The following is a 23459-nucleotide window of genomic DNA, read 5'->3' as shown; positions in this document are numbered from 1 at the left end:
TGGCACTGATATGCAGCACTGATGGGCATTGATAGGTGGCACTGATGGGCAATCATGGTGGGCATGATGGGCACTGAAAGGCTGCACTGATGGGTACTTATGGGTGGCACTGATAGGCGGCACTGATATGCGGCACTGCTACGTGGCACTGATGGGCACTAATATGTGGCACTGATAGATGGCATTGATAGGCATCACTGATGGCACTGGCAGGCACTAGGGATGGGAACTGATTGGCAGCTGCCCGGGCACTGGCAGCTGCCTGGGCACTGATTGGTATTTCCCTGGTGGTCTAGGGTGGCAAACCTGGTGGTCCAGGGTGGTGCCAATCCCTGGTGGTCCTGGAGGCATCCTGGTGGTCCTGGGTGGGCATTCGAGGGGGGCTGCGCTGATAAACAATTGGCACAGACCCCCCTGTCAGGAGAGCAGCCAATCGGCTGTCCTCTACTCGCGCCTGTAAGTCGCGAGTGAGGAAAAGCCGATCAACGGCTCTTCCTGTTTACACTGTGATCAGCTGTGATTGGACACAGCTGGTAAAGAGCCTCCGTCTGACTGACACACCGCACCACTGATCGCTGCGATGCACGCCCCCATGTCATTCTGGGAGGTCATCATATGACGTCCACCCAGAACGAGAGCCGCTGCGCCTAGCTGTCATTTGACGGCTGTCAGGAGGAAATCGGTTAAAGCCTACATGGACAAATTCCAACAAAAAAGACAATATTAAGCTGAACTACAATACAGGCTTTCTCACTGCCATGCACTGGGTAACCCTTTCTTTTTAATGTGGTCAGCACTAAAGAGTTTTCCATCTATGCTGTTTAGCATAGACAGAGAAATATATTGACTTTCTCTCATTCAGCCCATGGGCATGAATGATCCAGGTATAAAACATTCACTATATGAATGTGACAAACATTCACACATTTGGAACAAAAATGCAATGTATTTTCTCTAACGTGTAAATTTTATATCCTATATCAGCAGCACCCTCTAGTAGCCATAATGTTTTTTTTTTATTTCATGATTGATCTATTTTAGGATAAAAGTGCTTTATGGCAACTAGATGGCACTAATGATATAGGAACTACACATATTAGAGAGAATACAGTGAGTTTTCATTCCGACTGTGCAGGTGTTTTTCACAATTTCACAGCAAGTTGTATTCAAGTTTTTAAGACTTTTTAACATATTACCTTAATTGATTTAATTACAGCTGTAAACTTAGATTCATTTATTTGGAAGATGCCTAACTTTGAAATTTTACATGTAACTAATTGTTTTATTACCAAATTGCACTGGCATACAATATATGTTGTGCCATGGAGAAAGATCCAGCTTAAGCTCATGCATCAGGCATACTGGGCATTCATGTACACTAAACTTAAACACCTAATGTGGTCAGGTTTCACTATTATAAAACACTGGAAAACTCCCAATATATGTGTAGTGTTTTAAGTATTTTTTAGACCACTAAAAACGGTTGTATGCCCAAAAAACAGAATACAAAAATGTAAGACACAGGCATAATGAGATAATATGCACCGCATACTAGCACATTATGAAATACTTACCTTAGAATGAAGCTCCCACAGGGCTGCCCGGTCACTGCTGATAGAGCTGACATGTTCCCTCTGCGTTTCTTCCGGGTTTGAGGCTCCGGCACTTTGAGTGGCCGGAGCCACAATGACATCACTCCGACGCATGCACGTGGGAGCCCTCCGTTCCAGCAAGTCCTGGCACTATACGCTGGACCTTCATTGGACCTTCACTGCGCATGTGCCGCTGACATCAGCGGCTGAATGCAAGCTGGATATCTCCTAAACTGTACAGGTTTAGGAGATATTCAATTTACCTACAGGTAAGCCTTATTATAAGCTTAGCTGTAGGTAAAAATGACCAAGCGAATGATACAACCGCTTTAACATTAATTTGTCTGTTACTTAACCACTTCCGGAACAGCCGCCGCAGTTATACCGCAGCAAGTAGTCTCCCCTGCGCAAGCCGTCCTTGCTGTACGTAAGACGTACAGCAAGAACGGCTCGCCCAAAGCGTGTCGCCAGAGCCAATGCAAGTGCCCGGCGGACGTGATGACCGCCGAGCACCCGCGATCACTCGTGACAGACCGAGAGTCGGGAAGTGTGTGTAAACAAAGATCCCAGTTCTGTTAGGGGAGAGGAGACAGATCGTGTGTTCCTACAACGATCTAGCTCCTCCTCTAGTCAGCCACATTCTCCCTCACATTTAGAACATACCTAGAGGATACAGTTAACCTCTTGATCACCCCCTAGTGTTAACCCCTTCCCTGCCAGTGACATTCATACAGAAATCAGTGCATTTTTTTAGCATTGTATAAATGTCAATGGTCCCAAAAAAGTGTAAAAAGTGTCCAATGTCGCTGTTGCAATGTTGCAGTTCCCATAAAAACCGCAGATCACGCCATTACTAGTAAAAAAATGCCATAAATCTATACCCTATTTTGTAGATGATATAACTTTTGTACAAACCAATTAACAGGGCTTTTTCTCAGAGAAAAGGTGCAGGAACTCACCCTCTCTGTCCAACTCTCTGCCTCAACCACGCACAAACTCTGCCCCAACCACATCCAAACCCCGACCCAACCACATCCAAACCCCGACCCAACCACATCCAAACCCCACCCCTTCCTTAGAGGGGAGAATTACAGCAGCGCCAAAAAATTGTAATGAGATAAGGCTTAGAACTGTGTATCACATAAGGCAAATTCCCCAAAATCCCTCCCAGCTCTCCTCTCATCACAAATCCCCTCAGCTCTCCTCTCATCACAAATCTCCTCCTTGCTCTCCTCTCATCACAAATCTCCTCCTTGCTCTCCTCTCATCACAAATCCCCTCCTTGCTCTCCTCTCATCACAAATCCCCTCCCAGCTCTCCTCTCATCACAAATCCCCTCCCAGCTCTCCTCTCATCACAAATCCCCTCCCAGCTCTCCTCTCATCACAAATCCCCTCCCAGCTCTCCTCTCATCACAAATCCCCTCCCAGCTCTCCTCTCATCACAAATCCCCTCCCAGCTCTCCTCTCATCACAAATCCCCTCCCAGCTCTCCTCTCATCACAAATCCCCTCCCAGCTCTCCTCTCATCACAAATCCCCTCCCAGCTCTCCTCTCATCACAAATCCCCTCCCAGCTCTCCTCTCATCACAAATCCCCTCCCAGCTCTCCTCTCATCACAAATCCCCTCCCAGCTCTCCTCTCATCACAAATCCCCTCCCAGCTCTCCTCTCATCACAAATCCCCTCCCAGCTCTCCTCTCATTACAAATCCCCTCCTAGCTCTCCTCTCTGCTGACCTTCCCCTCCTCCACACACACATACTTTCTCAGCTCCCCACTCATCACAAATACCCCCAGCTCTCCTCTCGGCTGATCCCCCTCCTCCACACACATACTTTCTCAGCTCACCTTTCATCACAAGTTCCCCCAGCTCTCCTCTGTGTACAATGTACACCCCTCTGCTAAACAAACACAAACTTTACCTCTCTCCATATATTCCAGCTCTCCCACACACTTTCACAGTGCACCCCTCTCTGAATGAACTCAGTCTCTGCAAAATTTTCACAGTGACAGGTCCCTTACCTCTTCTGCCGTCACCACTCTCCGTGGTATGTGCAGGCTTATTTTTCTGCACAGTGCAGTGGACCAGAGAGCTCCCCCTACTGTAGCACAGAGCTGAGGAAGTGTTTCAGGGCTCCTCGGCTCCGTGCTACAAAGGCTGAGCAGCAGGCAGGGATGGAAGCTTCCTCCCAAAGCACTGCAGCAGCTGAAGGTTGGGATCGGAAGCACTAACCAGTGATCGAGGGCAGCAGCCCTGATTGTGCAGCGCTAGCAACAAGAAGCCAGTAGAGGAAGTGCGCTGTGCAGAAAAATTCCTCTACTGGCTTCAGTATTAAATGACAGGCTGGAGAGGAGAGCAGTGGCGTAGCGTGGGTTGTCAGCGCTCGGGGCAAGGCAAGTAATTTGCGCCTCCTAACCTGTGGACTTTTCGCACTCCCTGAGTCTCTTCCCTTCCTACAATAGTACTGACCTACCTGATTCCTAAACTGACCTACCTGACCACTAATCTACCTGATTCCTATACTGACAACTACACTAACCTCTACACTGACCTACCTGATTCCTACATCGACCACTAAGCTACACATTGACCACTACACTACACACTAACCTGCCTGATTCCTATACTGAACACTACACTATACTACTACACAATACACTACACTACCCACTACACTATGCAATACACTGACCACTACACACCACACTGACCTATCTCATTCCTATACTTACCCTTACACTAAGCTACTTGATTCCTACATCGACCACTACACTACACACTAACCACTACACTGACCTACCTGATTGCTATACTGACCACTACACTATACAATCCACTACACTACACAATACACTATACACTGACCACTACACTACACACCACACTGACCAGTACATTACACACTGACCACTACACTGACCTACCTGATTCCTATACTGACCACTACACTATACAATCCACCACACTACACAATACACTATACACTGACCACTACACTACTGACCACCACACTACACACTGACCACTACACACCAAACAGACCACTACACTACATACCACACCACACTAACCTACCTGATTCCTATACTGACCACTGCACAATACACTACTACACAAACTACACTATCCACTGACCACTACACAATACACTACACTACTACACAATACTCTATACACTACCCACAGACCACTACTTTGATACGGGTTTTTCTCTGGCTGATGCCAATGCCGATATTTAGAAATCGGGTGGCCGATGGCCGATATATGATGCCGATTTTTGCGGATGATATTTTAGGCGGATTTTTTTTTTTGGCAGGTGGCACTGGTTGGCACTGGCAGGTGGCACTGACAGGTGACACTGGCAAGTGGCACAGGTTGGCACTGGCAGGTGGCCCTGATTGGCACTGGCAGGTGGCCCTGATTGGCACTGGCAGATGGCCCTGATTGGCACTGATTGGCACTGACAGGTGGCACTGGCAGATGGCACTTGGCACTGATTGGCACTGGTTGGCATTGGCAGGTGGCACTGGTTGGCATTGGCAGATGGCACTGGCAGGTGGCACTGGATGGCAATGGCAGGTTTCACAGCTGATAGTGTAACTGTGTGAAACTGAATGCTCTCTGCAGCACCATGGTGTGTGAAACTGTATGGAGAGAGAGAGAAGAGCTGATAGATTCAGCGTGATGTCAGGGGAGGGCGGGACCTGGGGTGGGCGGAACCCAGGGTGGGCGGGACCCAGCAGCTATCCAGCCAATGATTGGGCTGTTTAAGAAAGGGGTGGGGCCACATACACGTAGCCGCCTGCCCATTGGCTGGTGTTGGATAGCTGGGTCCTGCCCACCCTGGGTCCCACCCACCCCTGACATCCAACCTCAGTTTTGACAGCTCCTCTCTCTCTTTCCATACACCATGGCACTGCTCTACCAACAGAGTGTAGAGAAGGGTGGAGGAACCCCACTATACACTACCCACAACACTATACATTACACTGACTCTCTCCCCAGACCATATCTACTCCCCCTGGCCAGCATCAAAACTCTCGAGTGATTCTCTTACCTTTTTTTTTCTTCCATCTGCTCTGCCTCTGCGCCGCCGCCTGTCACACTGCCTGCCCCTACGGGGACATGATCGGTGACCTGGAGAGGAGGAGACAGCGGCCACAGCTCACAGCAAAGGCCAGCCCCACTCCGCTGCGATTGAGCACAGGCCAGCCCCACCTGCTGCACATGACCCCTTTCACCAAATCACAGGGGTCAGGCCTGGGACTTAACATGGCGGCCGGAGGTTCTGGAATGCAGTTCCGGTAAGTTCCGGCTGAAAAAAAGCCCTGCCAATTAATATATGCTTATTGCGATATTTTTTTTTTTTTTTTTTTTTTTTTTTACCAAAAACATGTAGAAGAATATATATCAGCTTGACCTGAGGAAGAATTTTTTTTTTAATTGGGATATTTATTATAGCAAAAAGTAAAAAATATTGTGCTTTTTTAAAAAAATTGTCGCTTTTTTGTTTATAGTGCAAAAAATAAAAACCACAGAGGTGATCAAATACCACCAAAAGAAAACTCTATTTGTGGGAAAAAAAGGATGTCAAAGCGTCGCACGACCGTGCAATTGTCAGTTGAAGTGACACAGTGCTGTCACCGGGTGGCCCCACCCTCAGTTATATGAAAGCTATCACAAGCGAAGATGTGTCAGACGGTGAGAGCCTCCCATGGAGGCGGATCGGTCGCAGATTTTTTTTTTCTTTTTTGGTCTGGGCAGCGTGATAGAAGAAGATGAATGGACATTGTTGTACATTTTTATTTTTTTAATAAAGGACTTGTCCCAAGCTGTGTTTTGTCATTTTTAACATTTTGACACTTTTTTTGTGAAATGGTAGGGGCAAGGGTTGTGGGGATGAGGCCCTTGTCTCCATCAACATGGGGACAAGGTGCTTTGGGGGGGCTAACCCATGTTGAGGGCATGTGGCCTGTTACGGTGCAGGAGGGGGGCGCTCTCTCATCCCCCCCTCTTTTCCTGCGGTCTGCCAGGTTGCGTGCTCAGATAAGGGTCTGGTATGGATTTTGGGGGAGACCCCTACACCATTTTTTTTTAAATTGGCACAGGGTTCCCCTTAATTTCCATATCAGACCCAAACGGCCTGGTATGGATTTTAGGGGGACCCCCACGCAATTTTTCTTAAAAATTTTGGTTCAGGGTTCCCCTTAATATTCATACCAGACCCAAAGGGCCTGGTAATGGACTAGGGGATCCCATGCTCTTTTTTTTTTTTTTCAATGAGTTTTATCTATATTGCCGAGACCCGACAATTCATTACAGACGCGATCAGTTTTAAATGACAATTTTTCCTTTAGAAATGTCATTTTGCTGTGGTACTGTTCTAAACGCGGGAAAAATGTGGCACTTTACAGGCATACTATAGACACCCCCCCCCCCAGGCACAATATTTAAAAGGAATATTTCAGTTTTATTGTTTCACTTTAAGCATTAAAAAAAAAATCACTGCTCCCGAAAAAACGTCTGTTTTTAAAAAAAAGTTTGCATTGATACATGTCCCCTGGGGCAGGACCCAGGCCCCAAACACTTTTTATGACAATAACTCGCATATAAGTCTTTAAAATGAGCACTTTTGATTATTCATGTTAGTGTCCCATAGACTTTAACAGTGTTCGTGTGTTCTGACAAATTTTTTGCCTGTTTGCATGTTTTGCTGCAAACTGAACAGGAGGGTGTTCGGCTCATCCCTACTGCAAATGCAATGCCAGTGCATTACAAATGCCCCTATGGTGTTTACAGTGTGTTTGAGATGTGTCAATAGCCAAAATGATAACCAAAAAATCCATAGCATAAAAAAGCAACACAGAGGGGGTACCTGGCAAGCAGTTTTTATCTTGCAAAGAATCTTATCAAAAATGCACCAAAAACACACCATTGATGCTTTTTAATGCATTAGGTGCTTTAATGGGTGCTCACATTTCTTACATGTCTAAATGAATGCTTAGAACATTAACATAAAATGTTGTGGTTTCTGTACCAGCCAAGTAAAAAGAAACCAGCATAGCAATCAAAATACTGGTCAATGCCCTGCTAAAAAGTACGGCAATTTAATGGGCAAATTGACAAATATGTACAGATTTTTTTTAAACGCTATTGTTGCTTAATTTTTCTGTAGAGGTTAGGCTTAGCACCTAACACCTACCCCCATGATCTTCCCTGTTGAATGGTGGCCTCGCTGACCAATAGAAACGTTTAGGTTTATTATATAAGAAACATGTCAGACTATAAATATAAGAGCTGCCATTGCTGACTTTTTTCAAATATGTAAATAAGTCAGCTCCAGTCCTTGTTAACTTTCTCTCTTTTTCTGTTTTTCAGGTTATTGTCAGGACACCTGATATGAACATGCTTGTTCCAAGTCAGTTACCAAGAAATTAAACAAAACTTAGGATAACAGCCCTGGACTATGCACCTTCAAAAACAGGTTAGCATTGACATTTTCCATATTTCTATTTAGGGAGGTTTATTGTGTGTACCTGGTTGCTTGGTTATATAGGCATGTACAAACTAAGGGCTGCACGCTTGGAAATTGAGGATACACTAGATTGTTCTTTCCAAAAGTATCTTTAGACCCAGGCATCAGAGAACAAAGACCCCACAGATGAAAGCACTGCAAAGTGGAGCAGATTCCATTTTCTTGGATAGGGGTACCAGGAAGTTTGTGACGTTTGTTTTTATGTTAATAAGCTACTACACTTAGTCGGTGTCACTGTTTCTCTTTCTTTTGTCTTTTGCATACATGCTTATGAAATATCACCTATAGACGATTTTGTGTACTGTAGCTTTTTGCCATTTCACTGGAGCCTTCAATTATTAAGGCTTGACATGTTTGGTATCTATTTACTGGACACAACTCCATATTTTATGTTTTCTCAAAAATTGGGTATTATATTGTGTTTTTATTACAATTTTAGTGTATTTTCTGCAGAAAATGTTTTGATAAACAATTGTGCAAATATTGTGCAAAATAAAAAATGTAATCTGCCATTGTGTTATTTTAAAGGACCTCTTCTTTCAGAAAATATATAAATTTTTTGGGGTTTTAATTAGTTTTCTAGCACAAATGAAAATATTAATGTATGTTAAACATTAAAAAATTGCCCTGGACCTCAAGTGATTAAGAAAACATGTAAGGCCTTTAGGCAACATTTATGTGATGCTCTAGGTGTGTTTTGCTAAATACTACACTAAAGATGAAGATATATTTTTTTTTTCACACCGAGCTGCTCCAAAATGCAGATATGTTAATGTAGTGTTTGGGAAAGTATTTTGCTAGGCCTTTGTGTTTAAGAAATAACTGCATACATATATTTTTTTCTTTGTGACCCAGTACTAACTATTGTTTCAAGAAAATTAAAAAAAAATACCATATTACCCATAGTGTAAAATTGTGGGTCTACCAATGACATCTTTTTTTTTTAATGGTGAATATAAGAGTAGTGTTACAGTATAAGTGCAAAAACATTGACACCATTTTATTTATTCTAACTGTTTATTTCTCATAACAAACCTTTGAGAGAAATCAAAAGTTGACCTTAAAATATACCTATGCCCAGACAAGAGACACTGGGATATTTGTATATTCTTAGCAGGTACTAAAATAACTTTAATACAGACCATCTGACTTTCTCCTTCTCAAAGATTACAACAAAGACTCTAATGTTGAGTTTCAATCAGTTTCCATCAGCTTAGAAATACCTGCTGGTTTTTACATTTGAGAATCGACAGCCTGCCAAGAACTGCTCTCGTACAGAAGTCCACTGCCTATGTTGTGAACTTTAAGAACAAATTTCTTCACAATGCTTATAGATATAGAAATTATTATGATATTTAAAGAAAAAATAGCTAAGGGGGTACCACATCCATATATAGACTATTTAAAAAGTATAGGACCATTGGAGCGGACTTTAACGGTACCAGAAAAGGAACATTACATAATCTTATAAAATACAATTTATTACAAACATATTACAAGAAAAAGATATTTACAAAATAAAAGCAAGAAAATATGAGCTCTCATTGATATAACCACATAGTGTATGTAAAACCTATTAGATCCCTATTGCTGCTAGGTCAGGGAGGTCGACGTTTTGCTTTATGCTTCCTCAGGACCATCATTCCTTGACTGTAAGCAGAGAGATTCTGTATGGTAGACAAAGGAGGGAAACCTCATGTTTCAGCAATGGATATAAAATGCAGCAAAACATTTAATGATATTGTCCCCTTATATAATATGGAGAACAGTGTGATACAAGTGCCACTCACATGTCAGAGGACACTCATACATGTAACATGCCATGTGCTGTCCAAGAGAGTCTGGATTAGCGATAGCCTCCCAAGATCAATCAGCCAATAAATCCAAATGCCCCCTTTCCATGAAAGGGACAGAAAGGAAAATTAGCCTACATAAAATAAGCATAGCATTAGTAACTTCCAGTCAGTGGTAATACACTACTTACTGGGCAAAAGAATCCCCAGAGTCACTACACCAAGATAAGGGTTAATAACCAGTATGTCGTGTTTAATCAATCTGGCTAGTTATTATCCAACCAACTCCTATATAAAAATATAACAAACATAAAATGAATGGTATGTCAGATGTAACATATTCTATCTAACCATTGGGATCACTGAATAAAGTAAAAAGAAAAATCAAATACCTTAATGGTCTACAGTAGGGATGAGCTTCGAGTTCGAGTCAAACTCATGTTCGACTCGAACATTGGCTGTTCGCAAGTTCGCCGCGGAACACCCTTTAAAAGTCTATGGGAGAAATCAAAAGTGCTAATTTTAAAGGCTTATATGCAAGTTATTGTCATAAAAAGTGTTTGGGGACCCGGGTCCTGCCCCAGGGGACATGGATCAATGCAAAAAAAAAGTTTTAAAAAGGGCCGTTTTTTCAGGAGCAGTGATTTTAATAATGCTTAAAGTCAAACAATAAAAGTGTAATATCCCTTTAAATTTCGTAGCTGGGGGGTGTCTATAGTATGCCTGTAAAGGGGCGCATGTTTCCCGTGTTTAGAACAGTCTGACAGCAAAATGACATCTCGAAGGAAAAAACCCATTTAAAACTACTCACGGCTATTCCATTGCCGACAATACACATAGAAGTTCATTGATAAAAACGGCATGGGAATTCCCCACAGGGGAACCCCGAACCAAAATAAAAAAAAAAAAATTACGTGGGAGTCTCCCTAAATTCCATACCAGGCCCTTCAGGTCTGGTATGGATATTAAGGGGAACCCCGGCCAAGATTTAAAAAAAAAATGACATGGGGTTCCCCCTAAATTCCATACCAGACCCTTCAGGTCTGGTATGGATTTTAAGGGGAACCCCGCGCCAAAAAAAAAAAAATGGCGTGAGGTCCCCCCAAAAATCCATACCAGACCCTTATCTGAGCACGCAACCTGGCAGGCCGCAGGAAAAGAGGGGGGGACGAGAGTACGGCCCCCCCTCCTGAACCATACCAGGCCACATGCCCTCAACATTGGGAGGGTGCTTTGGGGTAGCCCCCCAAAACACCTTGTCCCCATGTTGATGAGGACAAGGGCCTCATCCCCACAACCCTGGCCGGTGGTTGTGGGGGTCTGCCGGCGGGGGGGCTTATCGGAATCTGGAAGCCCCCTTTAACAAGGGGACCCCCAGATCCCGGCCCCCCCTGTGTGAAATGGTAAGGGGGTACTTACCCCTACCATTTCACTAAAAAACTGTCAAAAATGTTAAAAATGACAAGAGACAGTTTTTGACAATTCCTTTATTTAAATGCTTCTTCTTTCTTCTATCTTCCTTCATCTTCTTCTTCTTCTGGTTCTTCTGGTTCTTCCTCCGGCGTTCTCGTCCAGCATCTCCTCCGCGGCGTCTTTTATCTCCTTCTCCTCGGGCCGCTCCGCACCCATGGCATGGAGGAAGGCTCCCGCTCTTCTCTTCATCTTCTTCTTCTTCATCTTCTTCTCTTCTTCCTTCTTCTCTTCTTCATTTTCTTCTCTGGGCTGCTCCGCATCCATGCTGGCATGGAGGGAGGCTCCCGCTGTGTGACGGCGTCTCCTCGTCTGACGGTTCTTAAATAATGGGGGGGGGCCACCCGGTGACCCCGCCCCCCTCTGATGCACGGGACATGACGGGACTTCCCTATGGCATTCCCTGTGATGTCACAGGGAAGTCCCGTCAAGTCACCATGCACCAGAGGGGGCGGGGTCACCGGGTGTTATTTAAGAACCGCCAGACGAGGAGACACCGTCACACAGCGGGAGCCTCCCTCCATGCCAGCATGGGTGCAGAGCAGCCCGGAGAGGAGGAGGAGAGGAGAAGAAGAAGAGGAGAGGAGGAGAGGAGAAGGAGAGGAGGAGAGGAGAAGAGGAGAGGAGAAGAAGAGGAGAGGAGAGGAGAGGAGAGGAGGAGAGGAGAGGAGAGGAGAAGAAGAGGAGAGGAGAGGAGGAGAGGAGAGGAGAAGGAGAGGAGAGGAGAAGAAGAGGAGAGGAGAGGAGAAGAAGAGGAGAGGAGAAGAAGAGGAGAGGAGAAGAGGAGAGGAGAGGAGAAGAAGAGGAGAGGAGAGGAGAAGAAGAGGAGAGGAGAGGAGAAGAAGAGGAGAGGAGAGGAGAAGAAGAGGAGAGGAGAGGAGAAGAAGAGGAGAGGAGAGGAGAAGAAGAGGAGAGGAGAGGAGAAGAAGAGGAGAGGAGAGGAGAAGAAGAGGAGAGGAGAGGAGAAGGAGAGGAGAGGAGAGGAGAAGGAGAGGAGAAGAAGAGGAGAGGGAGAGGAGAAGAAGAGGAGAGGAGAAGAAGAGGAGAGGAGAAGAAGAGGAGAGGAGAAGAAGAGGAGAGGAGAAGAAGAGGAGAGGAGAAGAAGAGGAGAGGAGGAGAAGAAGAGGAGAGGAGAAGAAGAGGAGAGGAGAAGAAGAGGAGAGGAGAAGGAGAAGGAGAAGGAGAAGGAGAAGGGAGGGAGCCTCTCCCCATGCCATGGGTGCGGAGCGGCCTGAGGAGAAGAAGATAGAAGATGCCGCGGAGGAGATGCTGGACAAGAATGCCGGAGGAAGAACCAGAAGAGCCAGAAGAAGAAGATGAAGGAAGATAGAAGAAAGAAGAAGCATTTAAATAAAGGAATTGTCAAAAACTGTCTCTTGTCATTTTTAACATTTTTGACAGTTTTTTTTTTAGTGAAATGGTAGGGGTAAGTACCCCCTTACCATTTCACACAGGGGGGGCTGGGATCTGGGGTTCCCATTGTTAAAGGGGGCTTCCAGATTCCGATAAGCCCCCCGCCCGCAGACCCCCACAACCACCAGCCAGGGTTGTGGGGATGAGGCCCTTGTCCTCATCAACATGGGGACAAGGTGTTTTGGGGGGCTACCCCAAAGCACCCTCCCAATGTTGAGGGCATGTGGCCTGGTACAGTTCAGGAGGGGGGGCGCACTCTCGTCCCCCCCTCTTTTCCTGCGGCCTGCCAGGTTGCGTGCTCGGATAAGGGTCTGGTATGGATTTTTGGGGGAACCCCACGTCATTTTTTTTTTTTAATTTTGACCGGGGTTCCCCTTAATATCCATACCAGACTTGAAGGGCCTGGTATTGAATTTAGGGGGACTCCCACGTCATTTTTTTTTTAAATTTTGGTTCGGGGTTCCCCTGTGGGGAATTCCCATGCCGTTTTTATCAATGAACTTCTATGTGTATTGTCGGCAATGCAATAGCTGCGAGTAGTTTTAAATGGGTTTTTTCCTTCGAAATGTCATTTTGCTGTCAGACTGTTCTAAACACGGGAAACATGCACCCCTTTACAGGCATACTATAGATACCCCCCCAGCTACGAAATTTAAAGAGATATTACACTTTTATTGTTTGACTTTAAGCATTATTAAAATCACTGCTCCTGAAAAAACGGCCGTTTTTAAAACTTTTTTTTTTGCATTGATCCATGTCCCCTGGGGCAGAACCCAGGTCCCCAAACACTTTTTATGACAATAACTTGCATATAAGCCTTTAAAATTAGCACTTTTGATTATTCATGTTCGTGTCCCATAGACTTTAACGGTGTTCGCTTGTTCGAACAAACTTTTTTCCTGTTCGCATGTTCTGGTGCAGGGGGGTGTTCGGCTCATCCCTAGTCTACAGGTAGGAGAAAGTGGTGAAGTTGCTTATTGGGACCATAGATCTCTTCCACAGACCAAACAGTGAATAGTCTGAGATAAAAGGTCATAATATATTGTCAGAAAGTTAACCACCAATCGGCTGAATGAAAGTTAGAATAGCTGTTCAAATTATGAACAACATTCAAATGCAGACTTACCAATAGATCTGTGTGAAGATTAACATCAGTTACCATGCGATTGCACAGCGCAGATATAATCAACATTCACTGGAGACAAGATCAGCAAAAATGTCTAAAAAGTAAAAATTATTATAAACATTCTGTAGTTCCATAGCACACAATAACACTGACAGGGATAATCAGAGTCACCATTATAGTACACTCAGTTAACTTACCTAGCAGTGTTACCCTAGATCAAGCCACAACAGCACTAACTGCTAACACTATCAGTCTTAAATAGAGACTGCCAGATAATTGCTGACTTCAATCAGCTGTGAAGGCACACACCCCGGGGGCCGGAGTATAAGACTTGACCCTGCATAATACATAAAGCTAGAAATTAAACCATAGAAAAGCAAAATCTCCAATAGTAGCAATGTCGCACAGACAACCAAGACAAAATAAGGACACCTATGGCCAGATGCATATACCCTAATAACATATAGACTACTCACAAGGGGTTATGTTGGATAACAGCAACATACTCAACCAACAAGTGCCTATTTCTAGTACAAAATAAACGCATTGTCTGTATGATCCATGCCTCTAGGGGACTATGTCCTAGCTCCAACCACTGCAACACCACCACCATGGGACTGCAGAGGCTATAAAAAAGCCACCATGCTGCCAGATATTTTCCATGCAGGCATAAAGGTGGAATACAATCCCTAGTCCAGACCCCATTCAGGAAGCACAACAACATGCTTCAACACTGCACACTTACCAAATGTCTTCCAGACCCTTATAAAAAATTGCTGCATTTATTATCCAAACCTCCAAAAATTGTTGTTTGCACATTATTGAATTCCTTATAATATTAATTCTCAAAATAATAGTTTATAACATACGAATCAGGTTAATGATTTGACAACCAACCTATTGGAACATACACAGGCAGATTGGGGCAACATCATTCTATCACTAATTTAAAGTAATAATGTCCAATGTGGAGAGATTCCAATCCATGATCATCCCCACATTCTTAGCAAATTTTAAACACTAGTTCCCCCCATTCAATATCCGTACTCACTACCAACCTATTGGGACATACAAAGGCAGAGAGGTAACAATAGGTTGGTTGCCAGTACAGGCATTGAATGGGGGGGACTAGTGTTTAAAATTTACTAAGAATGTGGGGATGATCATGGATTGGAATCTCTCCACATTGGAAATTATTACTTTAAATTAGTGATAGAATGATGTTGCCCCCATCTGCCTGTGTATGTCCTAATAGGTTGGTTGTCAAATCATTAAACTGATTCGTATGTTATAAACGACTATTATGAGAATTAATATTATAAGGAATTCAATAATGTGTAAACAAAAATTTTTGGATATATAAAACAAACTAAAACTCGCGTCAATGGAGGACTATATATAATGTGCAAAATTGTAATTAGTGAAGCCCACAGCAGCTGTTACAAAGGCACTAGACCTTGTAAAGAGATATATAAGTCTTAACAGCGCTCATAGAAAAAGTGTAACATAATAAAGTGCAAAGTGCTATAAAGCAAATATTCAATGGTAAGTGGTAATGTAATAAAAATATATATGTATAAAGTGCCAAGTGCTTCCAGAGGCAACTCAAGTGGCAGGCTTCAAAGAAAATGTTCAGAGACCACACACAACGAAAGAGCAAGAAATCCTGTAACCCCACTCACCAGAACCTGTAGACCTTCAGCTTTGCAGTCCAGGGGTCAAAAAACGCTTAGTGGAGTCACGATAGTAGATCCAAAGTCGAAGGAATTCTAACAAATGGTTAACATGCGGACCAGGGGAGACGATATATATTAAAAGAAGAGAGAGAAGGCATATAGTGAAGTACTGCTGGCACTGACTGTCTGCGCATTAACAAAACGCCACTCATGAGTCGGCTTGAAAAAACAGGCATCAGGGTGTTCCGGGTTTGCAACCACAGCGTGCGTTCCACGGATATCGGAAGTAGCGTCACTGGTAGGTGAAACCGGAAATGCGTTGACACATTTCGCCCCACCTCCAGGGCGTCATCAAGGACATCCCTCCAGGGCGTCATCAAGGACATCCTAGTGTTGAAGCATGTTGTTGTGCTTCCTGAATGGGGTCTGGACTAGGGATTGTATTCCACCTTTATGCCTGAGGGGACCCCCTGCATAGAAAATATCTGGCAGGATGGTGGCTTTTTTATAGCCCCTGCAGTTCCATGGTGGTGGTGTTGCGGTGGTTGGAGTGGGGGGATATCCCCCTAGAGGCATGAATCATACAGACAATGCATTTATTTTGTACTAGAAATAGGCCCTTGTTGGTAGATTATGTTGCTGTTATCCAACATAACCCCTTGTGAGTAGTCTATATGTTATTAGGGTATATGCATCTGGCCATAGGTGTCCTTATTTTGTCTTGGTTGTCTGTGCGACATTGCTACTATTGGAGATTTTGCTTTTCTATGGTTTAATTTCTAGCCTTATATATTATGCAGGGTCCAGTCTTCCACTCCGGCCCCCAGGGTGTGTGCCTTCACAGCTGATTGAAGTCAGCAATTATCTGGCAGTCTCTATTTAAGACTGATGGTGTTAGCAGTTAGTGTTGTTGTGGCTTGATCTAGGGTAACGCTGCTAGGTAAGTTAACTGAGTGTACTATAATGGTGACTCTGATTATCCCTGTCAGCGTAATTGTGTGCTATGGAACTACAGAATGTTTATAATAATTTTTACTTTTTAGACATTTTTGCTGATCCTGTCTCCAGTGAATGTTGATTATATCTGCGCTGTGCAATCACATGGTAACTAATGTTAATCTTCACACCGGTCTATTGGTAAGTCTGCATTTGAATGTCATTCATAATTTGAACAGCTATTCTAACTTTCATTCAGCTGATTGGTGGTTAACTTTCTGACAATATATTATGACTTTTTATCTCAGACTATTCACTGTTTGGTCTATGGAAGAGATCTATGGTCCTAATAAGCCACTTCACCACTTTCTCCTACCTGTAGACCATTAAGGTATTTGATTTTGAGTGTTACTTTATTTAGTGATCCCAATGGCTAGATAGAATATGTTAGATCTGACATACCATTCATCTTATGTTTGTTATACTTTTATATAGGATTTGGTTGGATAACTAGCCAGATTGATTAAACACAACATACTGGTTATTAACCCTTATCTTGGTGTAGTGACTCTGGGGATTCTTTTGCCCAGTAAATAGTGTATTACCGCTGACTGGAAGTTACTATTACTATGCTTATTTTCTGTAGGGTGATTTTCCTTTCTGTCCCTTTCATGGAAGGGGGGCATTTAAATTTATTGGCTGATTGATCTTGGGAGGCTATCGCTAATCCAAACGCCCTTGGACAGCACATGGCATGGTACATGTATGAGTGTCCTCTGACATGTGAGTGGCACTTTTATCACACTGTTCTCCATATTATTTATGGGGACGATATCATTAAATGTTTTGCTGCATTTTATACCCATTGCTGAAACATGATGTTTCCATCCTTTGTCTACTATACAGAATCCCTCTGCTTATAGTCAAGGAATGAAGGTCCTGAGGAAGCATAAAGCAAAACGTCAACCTCCCTGACCTAGCAGCAATAGGAGTCTAATATGTTTTACATAGACTATGTGGTTATATCAATGAGAGCTCATATTTTCTTGCTTTTATTTTGTAAATATCTTTTTCTTGTAATGTGTTTGTAATAAATTGCCAATTCTGTATGGCTTTGACTTGGGGCTTTTCTACCTCCCTTTACAATTATTTACCCCAAGAAACCAGTTAACAGTTATACAGTTTTTGGGATTGGCCATCTGACCAGCATCACGGGTGGCATCAAATACAGCCTGCATTTTGGGTAAATAACTCTCCAAATCTGTGCTTAAGATAACCATGACCTATATATAAGTGGATGCATAGTTTCAAAAGGACCTAATAATATGGTCTATCATCCACTGGAAGGAAGTTGAGACTACATGCAAGCCAAATAGTAATCTTCTTTACTGAAATTTCATTTCTGTTGTAGAAAAAGCCAGTTTTAGCTATAGCCTGGTCAGTTGGCAGGACTTGCCATTAATCTCTAGAGAGGTCAAGGGTTGTTGTATTGTTTTTCAACATTGGTTAAGCCAGGTAGGTCTGAGAAAACATCTGTTTCATAGTAAAATATATTTAAACTGATTTTGGTTGACAGACAGAGTCCCAGCAACTTTTACCTCAGACACTGTTGTTGGTCCCGTCAAAGTTAGGGGGCTTGTTCAGTAAGGCAGTTTCTATATTTCCACAGCTTAATAAAATGTATGTAATAGTTTTGGTAGGACTTTATTTTACTTGACTGATATACTCATACTCATACTCATTATACTGTTATAATTGAGCTCCCCAACTTGCTCTACAATTTCTAATGGACCCTTGCCATTTCGCATGAACATTACTTCTAACTCAGCTGTTAGGATCAGTATGCACACTTCAGGTTTTTTTATATATTGGCAGAGTGGTTATATACTTTTTCCTGCTGGGCTTATTATTAATGGGCTTTAACAATGGGCATAACCTTTTCTATTCTGTCTTATATTTGTGCGATGTGTTCAACCACACTTTTGAAAGAGGTTGCCTTCAGTTTCTAAGCCTCTTTGGCAAAGTCCAAGAGACCTCTCAGAGGTTGTCCATACACCCACTCAAAAGGGCAGAAGTTCATGAAGGTTTGCAGTACCTACTGTATGGCAAACAATGAGATAAGGCAATAGGCAGTCCCAATCTTTGTCATCTGTGACCCCTACCAATTTCAGCATCCCTCCAGACTTTTATTCAACCTTTCTACAAGGCCACAAGTTCGGAAATGGTACACAGTACACAATGTGCAAGTGGATCATTTTCAGTAATATGCACAATTTTTTTTTTGTAACTTTTAATAAAAAGGATGTGCCCTTTTCTGACTGGATTTTCTTGGAGTACTAAAAAGAGTAAACATTAGAAAAAGTTCCCTGGCAATACTTTTTGCTGAGGAATTCCATAAGGGGGTGGATACCGATTGGTAAGTGTGTTATGGAAATGATTAAGAGCTCCAATCGAGCCCAAGGTTATCTGCTGCTGTCTCTAATTTGAAAGTGTTGATATGCATGCATATAAAAGTAAACACTCTGAGACACGCTCAGCTCCGTTACTTCTTACACTTCTAATTTATTCAAGGCGGTGTTAATGTTTTATACACACAAATACGTCATTGCTATGTTAGTCTAATAGGTACATCTCATTGGTTAAGATAGAAAAAGAAAATGGAGAATCTTCATAACGAGGTCTGGCTGATCTTGGTTTTATCTTCAGTTCCGCATTCTTCTGATGTGTGGGATGCAGGGGGTACCCGCCATCTTGAGAAAATATAGGAACAGAGCTAATCTGTATACTTATATAATGAGTAAGGAGAAAAATATGTATGCACATAAGAAAATAGACATTTTCAGATTATTATTATTATTATTTACATTACATTCCTTCACAATCCCCCCTAAAATGACTATTTTCTCTTTTCTGTCCCTAATACTAAAGGTCCCACTTTGGCCTGGCCCTTCTCCTCAGCAACTCTTTTAGGCTGTATATAGAATTGGGCAGCAACTGTTCACTTCCCTCCTCGATACAGCTGGAGAGGTGCAGTCAGGCGCTATCTATCCCTAAAACCCTATAGGATTGTGAGATTATGGACAGGGAGTGACTGTAGAGGAGTGAAGGGTTTGTCATCTTCCATCATAAGGGGGTCCTCTTCTTCTTGGTGGAGAAATGTAGGTGTGCTATTGTCTACAGCCTTGCTCATTAACTTTTTACGAAATGTAGAATACAGCCTACAATCAGGGCTAAAAGAACCAGGATTATTAATACCCTTACCCCTATCTGGACGAGCACCTTCTGCCACCCACTCATCCAGCTGAAGTATTGATCTCATGGGTCTGTGATACCTGAGTTCTTCTTCAACTCCAGTGACAGATCTTCTAATTTCTTTATAGCTAGAGTAACCTTACCATTTGGGCCAGTATTATCAGGAATGTATGTACAACAGGCCCCCGTTTTTTCCTATGATTTTACAAAACACCTCCTTTCCCAACTAGCACCATGTCTAAGGCCATCAGGTCCTGGAATGTCATGTAGGAAGTGGGGGCTAACTGGTCAGCAATTCCCTGGAGGGCATCTTTAGTGTAATTTACAAATCTCTGTTGGTTATAATATGTGTAGTGTCAGGTCACCTAGAGGCTGGGTGACAGATGCACACCGTTGGGATCAGGAGTGCACCGCAAGGTAGTGGACCCTACGGGTGACTGCTGCGGATTGAACCCTGGGAGATTCGGGAAGCAGGTCTACTGGATCACTGACACAGATCCCACTGGGAGCTAGAGCATAGATTCCCCAGGGTGCGGAGTCTAAGAGCCAGCAGGTGTTCACCAGAGCCTTTAATGATAAGGATGGACTGCGCTGCAGTCTGGCTCCAGGTCGCGGCCCCCAGGGTCTCACAGCTCACGCTCACGGTAGACTACAGGAGAAGAGGAAGGAGGCAGCAGGCTGGAACATCAGGGTCACAGGCAAACAGGGATGGTTGGGAACACGCCAAAGTCGGTAACAGGAATCAGATGTATGAAACACAGCAAGTACACACAGAGGCTAACACACAATGGTTGATCAGCACTGCTGGCTTGCATTGCACAGGTTAATATAGGGTTCCCTGATAGGGCCTGGGGTGGGGCCATGCTTAGAGGAGAGGTTACAAAAGCAGTCAGGTGAGGGTCAGCTGGTCTCTAGGTATGAACACATGGAGACAGGTATGCTGATCGACAAACTCTATTGCATAACCATGACATGTAGTTAATCCAATCTACATTCTTGCTGACAGTTGTTATGGGGTTCAAAGACTCAAAACCAGCTTTTACCTGATCCCTGGCTTTAAACTGATCAGGGACCCCCCTTGTAATCCTTATGACATGTATGTATACATGAGGGTCAAAGCTTCCGGAGAGAGATGCTCGCTTCCTCCTCTGACTGTGTGCTAGGTCAGTGTATGTATCAGGGGTATCTTTGGTTAGGATATGGGGGCTTTCTATTTTCATCTTTTTTGTCTAATGCACTCTGTGGTCGCCCAGTCTGGCCCTGTGTTCCAACCCACTGGCCCCCACAGAAACCACAACTCTGTCCCCAGTAACTGTCTGTGTGGCATACATATATGTCCTTACCGTCAGGGATATCACTGTACCAATGGCATCACCATGAAGGGTCAAACGGACAAGGTACTATGTCACAGTAATCTAAGGTAAAGGTGGTCACATGTGTACCTGAAGAGTTACACCAAAACGTAATTATGTTATCATTTTTGTGATGGCCACCTCCTGGGCCCCTCCCCCCTAGATCAAACAGAAAAAGGATATGCAGCGCCCGAAAACACGCTCTCCTGCAGTGATAAGCGTGCATTCAGATGTTCTTCCTGGCCAACTTGACTGAGGTGGCTGTGGTCACCAAAACTTGGAATGGACCATCATAACTTGGCTCAAGGATCTCCAGACAGTAGTTGGTGTGTTCCTGTATCTAATTCAGGATCTGGAATGGAAGAAAACACCTGGACATGCATTCAGGTTAATTCTCGTGATAAAGTGGTTACATAATTAGTCAACACATCAGACTGCAACTGTAACTGTTGTGGAAAGTAACAACCAAGTCTGGGAGCTGAACCAAACAAAATTTCATTAGGGTATAGGGCATGTTTCCCCTGGGGGTGTGTCTGACACTGAACAGGGCTATGGGCCAACTCATGTTAGTCTCTTGGGCCATCTTTAACATCCTGTTTTTAGTGTCCCATTCATCCTTTCTACCTTCCCGCTACTTTGAGGGTGGTATGGGATGTGTAGTGCCAACTGAACCCCCAGTGCTGCCCAAATCTCTTTAGTAAGGGTTGCTGTTAAGGCTGGTCCCTGATCTCTCAATATCACCTCTGGGACCCCAAATCTACATACTATCTCACTCAGTAGTTTCTTAGCTGTGGTCCTGGCAGTCATGACCACTTCCACTAGGGCGTATTCGAATCTGCCACTTCTTGGCACTTGAGAATGATCAATTTGCATCCTCTGGAATGGGGTATAGGGCTTTTGCCAGGTGCTTCTTCTGTGCTTCTTCTGTGCATCCTGGGTTACATTTGGTGCAGATAATGCATGATCTGCAGAAGTTGTCGGTCAGTGGAGTAACTCTTGGTGCAACACTTGTTGATAAGAGAGTTCATAAAAGTCTTTGTCAAGTGGGCAGCTCCATGTGCCCATTGCACCACAGCTGGGTACATACTCCTGGGTAGACAAGGCTTCTTGTTGCACTCGAATAGTCCATTTCTGAGAGTTGCTCCTCTCCGTTTCCAGCTTTCCTTCTTATCCGGACTTGTTGTTTCCTGTAGTTCTTTTAGATAAACTCTGTCCACTGGGAAAGTCTGTAAGGTAAGCACGGGGTGGTCTTCTTCTACCACCCTGCTGTCCACTTCCCGTGGACCACCAGCTGTCTGTTTGGCAGCTGAATTGGCTAGATGATTGCCTTAAGCTTCCTTTGAGTTCAGTTTGTCGTGTGCTTTTACTCATAATAGTCACTTGGGTTGTGAGAAGCAAGGCATCAATCAAGTTTTCACAGGTGTTCCTGCAGCCATCAGGAATCCTCTGTCCTAGATAACACCATAATCATGGGCAATGTTGAAAGCATATCTTGAGTCCATATGAATGTTGGCTCTTTTTCCCTCTGCCCATTTACATGCTGTAGTAAGTGCTTACAGCTCTGCCTCCTGTGCAGACATCACCGGTGGTAAGGCTTCAGCTTGTAGAACAGTGTTTTCAGTGGTGACCGCGTGTCCTGTGTGGTCATGGGGTGACAAGTCAAGACTCTACTCCTCCTCCTCCTTTCCCCCCTCGAGAAGTGGAAGAAGGGTGGTAGGGTTCAGTGTTTGACAACTTAATAGAGTAATGCTGTCCAGTAGGAGGGAACACAGGAGTCTCAAGTGTCTGGTAGTGGACAAGTGTTTCGGCTGGATCTTGGTTGAATATGGCAACAACGTCATGGGGGGCAAGCACAACGAGGCAGTGTCCGAGGACCAAGTTCAAAGTTTTGTCAAGCAAGGCTTATGTAGCAAATCCAGCTCGCAGACACAATAGGCCTCCTCTTGCTACCGCATCCAGCCGACAGGAATAATATCCTACGGGGCGTAGGCTGATGCCGTGTGATTGGGTGAGTACACCTGCAGCATGTCCCAGACGTTCGGATACAAAGAGCTTGAGCGTTTTGCCGTAGGCTGGGAGCCCTAGCGCCGGGGGTGGCGCACTTAAAGGCTTCAAACTTTAGATATTTCTTCAGGAGACATCTGGAAGGGGTCTGATTGCAGAGCATCAGTAGGAAGGCTTCTGTAATCCATGCTCTGCACTAGGAAATTAGTCCAAGGAAAATGACAGGTGTTGAGCACCACTGCAATTTGGGCTTTGAGGCTCTGCAGCCCTGGTTGGCAAGATAGCACAACAGGCTTTCTGAGGTGACTT

The 23459-nt window shown here is 44.0% G+C and overlaps 1 protein-coding gene across 12 annotated transcripts in view; it reads left to right on the top strand.

Annotated features, from left to right (window-relative positions):
• The window catches only part of CDH12 (cadherin 12), a 1995427-nt gene that overhangs the window by 1205027 nt on the left and 766941 nt on the right, over positions 1-23459 (top strand). For 11 of the 12 annotated variants that reach the window (XM_073630873.1, XM_073630871.1, XM_073630869.1 and 8 more), the window contains one exon: positions 7972-8077. The gene's annotated coding sequence lies outside the window, so the exon portion shown is untranslated. The remainder of the gene's footprint in view (positions 1-7971; positions 8078-23459) is intronic. The other variant, XM_073630866.1, reaches the window with a different exon arrangement.

The sequence above is a fragment of the Aquarana catesbeiana genome, linkage group LG05 (assembly GCF_042186555.1).
Source record: "Aquarana catesbeiana isolate 2022-GZ linkage group LG05, ASM4218655v1, whole genome shotgun sequence".
Taxonomy (NCBI): Eukaryota; Metazoa; Chordata; class Amphibia; order Anura; family Ranidae; genus Aquarana; species Aquarana catesbeiana.
Note: the sequence above shows the minus strand (reverse complement) of the source record. Positions and strands in the feature narration are given on the sequence as shown.